The sequence below is a fragment of the Anser brachyrhynchus genome (genome assembly GCF_964034855.1).
Source record: "Anser brachyrhynchus genome assembly, chromosome: 3".
Classification (NCBI taxonomy): Eukaryota; Metazoa; Chordata; class Aves; order Anseriformes; family Anatidae; genus Anser; species Anser brachyrhynchus.
This window is the reverse complement of record NC_137696.1, coordinates 53,668,746-53,678,322: the sequence shown is the minus strand read 5'-3', so window position 1 is coordinate 53,678,322 and position 9,577 is coordinate 53,668,746. Positions and strand designations below refer to the sequence as shown.

General features: G+C 40.7%; 1 long non-coding RNA gene across 2 annotated transcripts; it reads right to left on the bottom strand.

The window, feature by feature from the left end:
- Nucleotides 1-1,287: 1,287 nt before the first annotated feature.
- LOC308191885 lies at nt 1,288-8,344 on the bottom strand. 2 transcript variants are annotated; one of them, XR_013948347.1, is made up of 3 exons: nt 5,229-5,584; nt 3,363-3,464; nt 1,288-2,517 (listed from the first exon to the last, which is right to left on the bottom strand). It is a non-coding gene; the product is annotated as an uncharacterized lncRNA (long non-coding RNA). The 2 variants fall into 2 exon arrangements; XR_013948346.1 differs by lacking the exons at nt 1,288-2,517; nt 3,363-3,464 and adding exons at nt 3,730-4,197; nt 5,611-8,344 and having other exon boundaries at nt 5,229-5,306.
- Between the last annotated feature and the right edge of the window lie 1,233 nt (nt 8,345-9,577).

Genomic DNA, 9,577 nt, shown 5'->3' with positions numbered 1-9,577 from the left:
CTTATCGTTACCATCAACACAGCCTGCCGCCTTCAAGGCACAGTAGCCGTAAGGGTAGCATGAATCAGAATTAGCTACGCTAACTGCAGTAAATCGACAGCACTGAGCAATCCCATTTCATTAATATCAGCATCTCATCACCAGCTGCTCCTTGGAGACAGATGGCTGCAGCTGACTCCCAAAGCTTTGCTTTCTCTTCCCACCCACAATGAGTTGAACCATTTGAGACATCAGTGACCAAGTAGTCTGAGTTTGTTTGTACACTGAAAATGTTCTCTTCTGTCCTGTTGTTGTCTTTTCCCATCTATTTTTCTTAATAAGGGTAAAAACAAACAACCAAAAAATGGTGTTTTCACCTTTCGGCACAAATAAAAGAATTCCTAAACCCCTGGCTGAAAAAATCTTCATCTTAACAATAGCACCATTAAAAGATCTGCATTGGCCACTATGATACTGGCATGACAACTAATTACAAAAAAAAAAAAAAAAAAAAATTGCTGGAGGGAAATCTTTCTACCTGGTGAGTAGAAAATGTATTTTTTTTTCTGTCTTAATTCAGATACCATACTTAGGCAAAGAAATGAACATAGAAAATAAATCCTCTGCATTGTCACTGGTCAAACAACTGCAGCCCTAGTTGGGCCCTGCCTCCTGCACTGAGTTGTGCCACAAGAACCTCCCCAAAGTCCATTTGAAATTAATAAAGCTTCTGTGAAGACAAGGGGATATGCCAGCATTCAGTTTTGTGCGGGGTAAGCATCTTATAGCCAGTCACATACACACCAAGACATACAGAGCTTCAAATAGCAGTGCACTGCGTATGCAGGGGCCTCCATCATGTGGAAACAAGCGAGTTTTGCACAACCCCTCTATAAAGGCTCATGCCAAGAGCAGTATGCTTTATCCAACAGCCAAAAGAGGTTCCTGGGCTTGTGTGCTGAATCCCTGTACATCACAGCTGGAGGGGTCCAACGTCCTTCATAGGATTTTGTGGATTTTGCTATCAAGTTCCAGTTCTTCCCTTAGTGGAACAGAATCTGTGAATTGTGAGAATCTGGTGCATCCCCAAGATGCATCCAGCTTGCTCCAGACGGCTGCTCTGTACACTACACTAGAGCTCACAACAGCGGGTGGAGGGAGGATAAACCAGCCACTTGGATTGCACCATGAAGTCTTCTTTTGCTGTAACTCTGGGCAATATGAAGCACAATGAGGCTTTGTAGGAACTGTTAATATATTATTAATGCTCCACAGCTAAATGGTGGCAAGCAGTGACAGGCCTGGGCAACAGAAGTTTAATTTTGTAAACTGTACTTTATCATAAATGTGTTCAGTAATCTAAAAAGCCATTTCTGAGCTAAGAAATGAAGGCAAACAAATAGATAGTATGCATTTTCCCACAAAAAAAAAAAAGTAGCTCTTGAGAACCTGCTTTCCAAATTTTTTTCACTTAAAGCAATTCTAGTTAGTTCTTTTTTCTTCTTCTTCTTTCAGTTTCTCATATCCTAAAATTGTGCCTAGAAACTGGTTATTAAGACTGTATTTTTGGAAGCATGGCCATCCGTACTTTTAAAGTAATTTAGAGCAAATTACTTTATATTAGATGTTAGCAGCAAATGGGAGCCAGCACAGTAATGGCAGAGGGAGTGGGTTAGTAGAGAGCAAATGCTCTTGAGGGAAAATACAGTAAGATAAAACTTCCCTGACTTCAAACATCGGCGCTAATGATCACCTCACACTACAGTGTCTAGCACTCAAGCTGATAAAAATAGAGTTATTAAGAAGATCCTTAAGTGTTTATGGACCAGTTGATTGCATCGTCTTAATTAGGCATGAGTTGCATTCCTTAATGTTGCATTCAGCCCACTACCTGAGTGACTGCAAATCACTTTGGGGAAGGTTGTGGCTCCTCTGCTTGGGGGTGATGTGAGGGCAGGTGGCGATGGGTTGGACCTGCAGCTCTGCTGGGAGGAAGATGCACCCTGTCCTGACATGCATCTGGTCAGTGCAGCGTATAGGAAACCTTGCCTTCTGCTGGCTAAACATTTACCAGGGCATGAACTATGAACAATTTCGGGGTTAGCTGCTGTAAACCTGACAGCTCCATGGATTTCCACAGCACTAACGACTGATTTACATCAGAGGAGACTGTGTCCCCTTTACTGTTCTCTACCAACTTAATTAAGGGTGTTTTTATCAGACAGACTTGGGCAAACCTTGCAGGGACACTTTCAGATGTTATTGGTCTCCTGGCTGCCCCTCCTGCCCTCTTGGGTTTGCAGATCCTCAAGGAGAGGCAGGGACAACACATGTCTGTGTCTTAACTGCCCCAAGGGATAGCACAAGGTTTCAATTAAATCACCCCAGAGGCAAACTGTTCAGTGCTTACTGTTTGTGGGGATAAAGTGAGTAACAGAAGAAGGGCAGGGCGCACGGACAGGCATGGTAGTGTCTTCAGCCACCTCAGAAACATTCCTTAGAGTATGTTGTTGGCCAATGTCCTCACTGCAATCAGACCTGCACAGAGAGGTAAGGGAGGCATAGTGGATGCCTCCCATCCCCTCTCCCGAGGAGGGAGTGAGTGAAAAGACAGGTAACAGATCTTGAAATGACTCTGAATAGCAAGCGGTGCTTACAGCACGAGATGACACACTTCCTAGGGCCAGTAAGCGCTTTGATATGCTGCTTCAGTTTACATTCATATGCTACACACAAACAGCAAAAGGTACAGTATAAGGTCAAATAAAGATGGAAATGCCAGAATGAAAGCAGCCTGTGCAAACTTAATGCCTTCCCATATGGTTACTTCTCTTAGGTTACTTACATGTTTCCAAGGTTTCAGTTTCTATGGCCAGCCCCTTCCCTTTTTCAGAGTACAGCACAAGGCCTCATTTACTGGGAAGTTATTCAAAAATCGGCTTTTCTTCACCGTGTGTGGCAGCAACACAAGCTGCATGATGTTTAAACCCTCGTGGGCACTTTAATGGTACTGGCTCTTTGAGTATCCACATTTATTTTCACAGCTCATCTGCAAAGTGAGGCCAGGAGCATGAATCAGATTCTGCCATCCTTACTCTAGTCAGTGAGTAGCTTCCTTCATGATTGCTGGTGCTGCTCTTCAGAAAAAGGGAAGAAAATTCAGGGCCCTTTTACAGCTGGTGTGTTTGTGCACCTCCCCTAAATGGCCTCCTTGCACCAGAAAGGTATGTGGGCAGGTGATACTCATCATCTGTGATGAGTTGTGTTCTCAACAGAGAAATATAAATTAACTTAATTACAAGTTCATACAAGGAATCTGAATTGTCAGCTAGAGAAGGATGTGTCATTAAATCCAGATTTTGTACATACAGTTTTCCGATTACCTTATGTACAGTTTCTAGTCACATAAATCCTCATACACAGCCTCTTTCAGTAAAGATGCAAGGCACTCTTGGCCAGCAGAGACTGAAGCGTGCAGACATAGCCTGAAAACAGAGACAGAGGAAAGAGGATGAAATTGTCATTATCATCCTACTTAACAACTTCCTCTGTGCTACAAAACAGGACATCTGATAACCCAGCCATTTGCGTGTACAGGGCGAAAACACTGTCATTTAGATATAGTAGCTATTATTGTTAACAATGAAAGCTGTGGAGTCAGGATGTACGAGACAGTAACACCAAAAGGAAAGAGCATGCCTAACAGTCACCTTCAGAGCAAAACTCTTCCAATTATATATAGCCCACGAAAACTTATATTTTTCAAATTGAAATTTCTTATCAGTGCTTGCTCTTCAAGAAGAAATTCTCGGAGAAATTATAAGGTGCTTGCTTTGTTTGTTCGCTTAAGATTTAAGAAGTTAAAACTGAAACAAAACCACCCATTAGGGTTGTTTTCTTTTTCTCCTACTAAATGAGTAATATTGAATAATATTTGGAGCAACTGTTGCTTCTCAGCAGCTTACTACAGAAGGAGATATATGTCACAGAGGAATTCTGCCAGAGAGTTCTGCAAGAACACGCTAATGGGTTTTGCTCTGGGCCAGACAAGCAGTCAGAGGCCAGGGATGATGTATATCACAGTGGTCCTGACTTCCCATGTTTGCTGGCGTATTCATAGCAAAGTTAATTTGTCGATGCAAAGACTACTTTTGAACGAGTCCTGTTCAAAGTGTTGGTGGTAATTCAGTAGGCTTCTGGTATCACTGTTTCTGAAGTCTGCAATGCAAAAATTCATGGTGTCTGTAACTGGGAAGTAATGATGGCATAAGGTTGTGCATTAAAAGATTATTTTTCCTTTCTTAGTGGGATAGGACATGAATGAACTGCACAGGCTTTATAGCTACATGAGAACATTTAATAATATTGTTTTCTCTCAGAGTATGAAATTCTCAGGGTCTCCAGAAACATTAAGGCTTATTTTGGAGAAGTGGTGTCTGATGAGGGATTGCTCTCTGCAGAGCAGATGCCCTGAGACCACTTACCCAGTGGTGCTGACATTTGCTGCTGGGTTTTCCACTAAGCAGTTTCCTAAATTGTTATGTGTGTATTTGAAACCCACATTAAATATGCCTTAATTTTCTGTCCATGAAGTATTCATTTTTGTTTTCTTATGGAAAAAATCTTGTAAGAAGATTGAGATTTTTTTTTAAATTTTATTTCTTCTTACAGAAAGAAATGACAACTCTATAAATGCTGTAGAGCAGTACATGTTCCAAGACGTATATATAGGAGATAAAACCAGAATTGCTATGTGGGATACCTTCTTAATATTCTACTGAATGTCCCTAGAATGTAATTTATTTAGTTGCTATTAGGTGGTAGTTCTGGGGAAAATACTCAAAAATGCATAAGTGGCAAAGAAGACAAAATCATATTTAAGCTTCAGATTCCTTAGATACTGCAATAAAGAGTGAAATTAGCTCTTTAAAAATGTATGTCCCATTTGTATTTAAAAAGAGTTATTATCTAGGAATATATACTCTGCCAATCACTATAGTACATGACTTCAATAAAAAAAGAAGCAAAAAGTATTTTTAAAAATCCCCATGAACTAAGTGGGAAAATATAAGGATGTGATTATCTAGCATTATCTTAAACACTGGCACTTACTAATAAACAGCTATTATAATCCCCTCTGGCAAACTTTTGCTATTCCTTCCTTGCCAATAAATAGGGTCCAGCCTGGAACCTGGCAGACTGAAGACCAAGATCACTGAAACCCACCTCCATGTCTTTCCTCCTCTCACCTTTTCTCTGAGTGCTACATGCTTGAAAGCCGCATGAAGCGAGGATGTCGGTCCCATGATCCATATAGCATCAGGCTACTGCAACAGAAACAAATTGGACTGCAATCAGCTGTGATAAATGCCCTCCATTAGCAACATGGGAGTTGTGCTGCCTGTGTCCAAGTGATCTTTAAATAGTAGCCGAAAGCAGGCTGCCTGCAGCTGATGCCATTCCACCAGCGTGAGATATTTAACTGAGATACCCGAGCTGGGAGTATGGTTGCTCCAAACTTCATTAGCAGTCAGGAGAGACACAGGGAGACACGTGGTGAAACTGAATCAGATTATTTTGGCAATTTTCATCAATGATGTATTTTAATTAAGTATTTTAATTAATACCAACCTCATTCTCCCCATAAGTTGGTAGAAACAACACCCCGTGACAACACAGGGCAATGCCCAGCTTTTGGGTTGGAATCCCACAAACTTCATGCTGCCTGTATAGCCCCCAAAAGAGAGAACAGGGAGAAGCAAACCATTTATCACAGCTACCTATCCAAATGTATGCGATTCTTCTTCCCTTAAGTTAATTGGGAACTTCTGGTCTCAATTTAAAGTGGGAATTAAGACTGAAGACTGGATGCTTACTGTTTCGTGTAGCCATAATTTAATGACAAAACAAGGCTGTTTAGCCTCCTTTGCTTCATCTCTCTGACTTTACTCTGTATTCCCCAATAGCTTGGTGAGAATGTAATGTAGCTACCTAGTTTTTTTTTTTCTTTTTTTCTTAGCTTCCTTGTCTGAATCTGTCTGTCTGTGCAGCTGTCTGTCCGTTCTCCTGCAGATGCTTTTCAATGTTAGCCAATTTCAACCAGGTTTGGCCAAGACAAAAAGATCCTAAAGATGCTACATTTATAAAAAACAGACTGCCAGTCAGGCAGAAATCCTGTTAATAGCCCTACTGAGGAAAAACCTTCATCGTTAGATCAATCCTTGTTAGGCACTGGAGCACCGGGGGAGGCCAAGGGAGGAGGTAATTTATGCTGCTGTCAGCACATGTTCAGCAGTAACCTGAGGTAGCTCATTGGGTCTGGCTAGGATGGAGTTAATTTTCTTCATAGCAGCCTGAATTATGCTGTGTTTCGCATTCATGACTAAAAGAGTGTTGATAGCACAGCAGTGCCTTGGCTGCCGCTGAACAGTGCTTGCAGAGTGCTGGGGCTTTCTCTGCTTCTCTCTCTGCACCCCAGCAAATAGGCTGGGTGTGGGCAAGGGGCTGGGAGGGGACACTGTGGTGACAGCTGACCCGAACTGACCAAAGGGATACTCCATGCGATATCACGTCATGCTCAGCAACAAAAACGGGGAGGTTTTCTTTCTAAAGTAGCTGTTGCTTGGAGACTGACTGGGCATTGGTCTGATTGTGGGAGGTGGTGAATGATTGCTTTTACATCACTGTTTTTTTCTCTATTTCCTTTAGTTATTAAACTATCTTTATCTCAACACTTTTTTTTTTTTTTTTTTTTTTAAATTCACTGGCCAGGATCAACCCACCACATTCATCTACATCTACATGAGGTCTACTGATAGAAATATAGATAAACCTGAAGGGTAAGGAACTGAAACATTTCACAAACAAATAAGTTACCAAACTGGAGTTATTCAAACCCATCAAGCTATCAGATTCTTTGAATATAGCAGTTTTACAGTACTGTAAAGTATTAAAAAAAAAAAAAAAAAAGCTTTTGTAGCACTTGGAAACAATATTTACAAATTATGCAAACATGTTCAAAAGTGATTACCAAAGGATGTTCCTATGGTTGCTCAATTTGCAGTTACTCACTTGCATTCTGTGATACACAGCAGTGGGCAGCTAGCACTGTATAAATGCAGGAAATGAGCAAGATAATCAGAAAAAACGTGTAGAGACCTGGTAAATTGAAAGTGCATCTCTTAGAAAAAAGGCAAGGAAGGCTTTGGGAGATGTACACCATCACAGGATGATTTTTGAAGTGCCAGCGTGATGTGTCTGTGAAGAATGTGCTGTGATCCTGGCCCACGTCAGAAATGTCTTCAGCAGAGCCATAGTGGCATGAAGGCCATGGTGAGACCATGCACGCCATCATATGCAAAATCCTGTCACTCATACTTGAAAAAATAACTTGATTTTATGATGGTTAGAGAAATGGTGAACAAAGCTTTTGGGCTCAGCCTACTTAGCCTAAGAAAACAAATGGAGTCTCCACAGAGAAGGAAGGGAGTAGGAAAAACAAATGGGGAAAAGAAAACTTTAAACTTACAAATCATATTGATAAAAAAATAACAGAACTAGCCATTAATTTCTTGGAATGAAAGTATTTCTCACCATTAGCAGCTGGAATCAGGTTCCAGAATTGCCTTGCAATGAAAGTAAATGAGACTGAAGAAAAATTGCTTGCAAGAGCACTCTGCAAGACTGACATCACAAGGGGCCTGTGGTAGCAGGCTGGACACAGCAAACTAACAAGACCTTTCCGCTCCTGATACCTTAATATCATGAAAGGGTAAAAGATTATGTGGCATAATTATAAGGAAAGCCTTCTGGCAGGGAGGTTTCTCTGTTAATGCCATTGACTAGCAAAGGAAGCTGTTGGATCTGAGACAATGACTGCATTAATAAGAAAGGCTTCTGGATCTCTCTCCCTTTCTGCAAGCAGATAAATAATTGATCAAACAGTCCTCAAAGTTAAAAATTTCATTTGGGAGTAGGTCAAGTAAAGCCCGTGGGAGAATAAGGCTGTAGGAGCATGTATGGAGGGACCTCATAAGATCCCCTTACAAACATCAAGACCCATGTACCTCATGTACTCTCTTCCATAGTGGAGTGAAGGCAAACTTGGAAAAAACATCAAACTTAGAATAGCAGAGCACCAGCAATCTGCGTTGCAGCTCACCCAGATGATGATACAGGTTATGTGTGAGCTTTGGGACTGCCCCAGCCATCACCCATCTCAGAGATTTATTGGAGTGGACCCTCTCTGGAGAGGAAAGGGTGTTATGACTTTTCTAGACTGGGAAAGATCTTAAAAACAAGGCAATATATAAAGGCGTAAGTAAATTTTCTTTTCTATGTCTTATTTTGTATACCAGACTGGTCTACCAAGCTAATATATTGTATCAGGTAGGTCTGTGTATAGTTGTACTGGGATAGCAAGAAGAGAAGCCTTTTTTTTGGAGAGACTTGGCTTTATATTTTCATTTATTCAACTGCCTGAAGCTACACAGAAAGGAGGACTAAAAATGAAATGCCACTGATTGTTTTTAACTTGCACACAGTAAATGTCAGAAGAAAAGAGGTTATTAGTTCAGGAAAAGATATCCTATCATGCAGGAGCTTTCTGCTAGCGCTGTTCTGTAAAATCCAACACAATGAGTCAATAGGAATAGCCTTCATCACTGTAGTTCTGAAGTAAACCAAGAACCTGAGTGGTTGCAGCTCAGCTAACAGGCACCTTAATATTTGCTCAGCACAGACTGACTAACATTTTGGTATAGTCTTAGATTCAGTTACATCACTGCTAAAACTTCTGAGCTTGAATCAGAATTGATTTAAGCTTCATTAACTGACTAATTTTAATGTAAATGTCACAGCCATTTTTGCCTTGACGAAACAGTTTTTTGTTTTTTTTTTTTTTTAAAAAAAAAAGCAAACCTGGCATTTGTTGCAGCACTGAGCACTTAAAAATGTCAGTGTGGCTTACTGAGGTGGTTTATCTTTTCTGTTTTAACTCTATCACTTCTGGAACACACAGACTTAGGCCACTCAAAAAAAAAAAAAAAAGTAAACCCTTCTACTATACTGTGACATCTTTACTTTGGAAAAGAGGAGTGCAGAGTTTTCCCAGATGAACTTCCAGGCATAAACAAACTCAGTTGACTGAACCTCTCCAGGAGCATATAGCATCCATTCCAAGAAAAATATATTACCATATTGGCCCCAACAGAAGCAGTGGCTGAATACTATTTCATTTAATTGGTTGCTGCTTTTTATTTTAGCACTGCCTTTTGATCACTGATTGAGATCCTCATCCAACCAGTTTTGGGGCTGGTAAACAGCGAATGAACTTGGCAAGCTGCAGAGATTACTGTTTATGAGCAGACAAAGCAATCATGTACCAAGTAAGAATGAGTATAGAGAGTTCTTCAGCTGTATTTAACCAGAGCTTTTCAAAACAACCCTAGCATCGGATTGATGGATTTAAGCTTTCACTAAAGCAAGGTGGAGAGAGTTGGCACAAATACGTTTTACAGACACAATTTTCAACTAACGAAGAAACAAGAAGAAATCTGGGACATTGAGTTCACCCAGAGATCCCCTATGTACTGCTAAA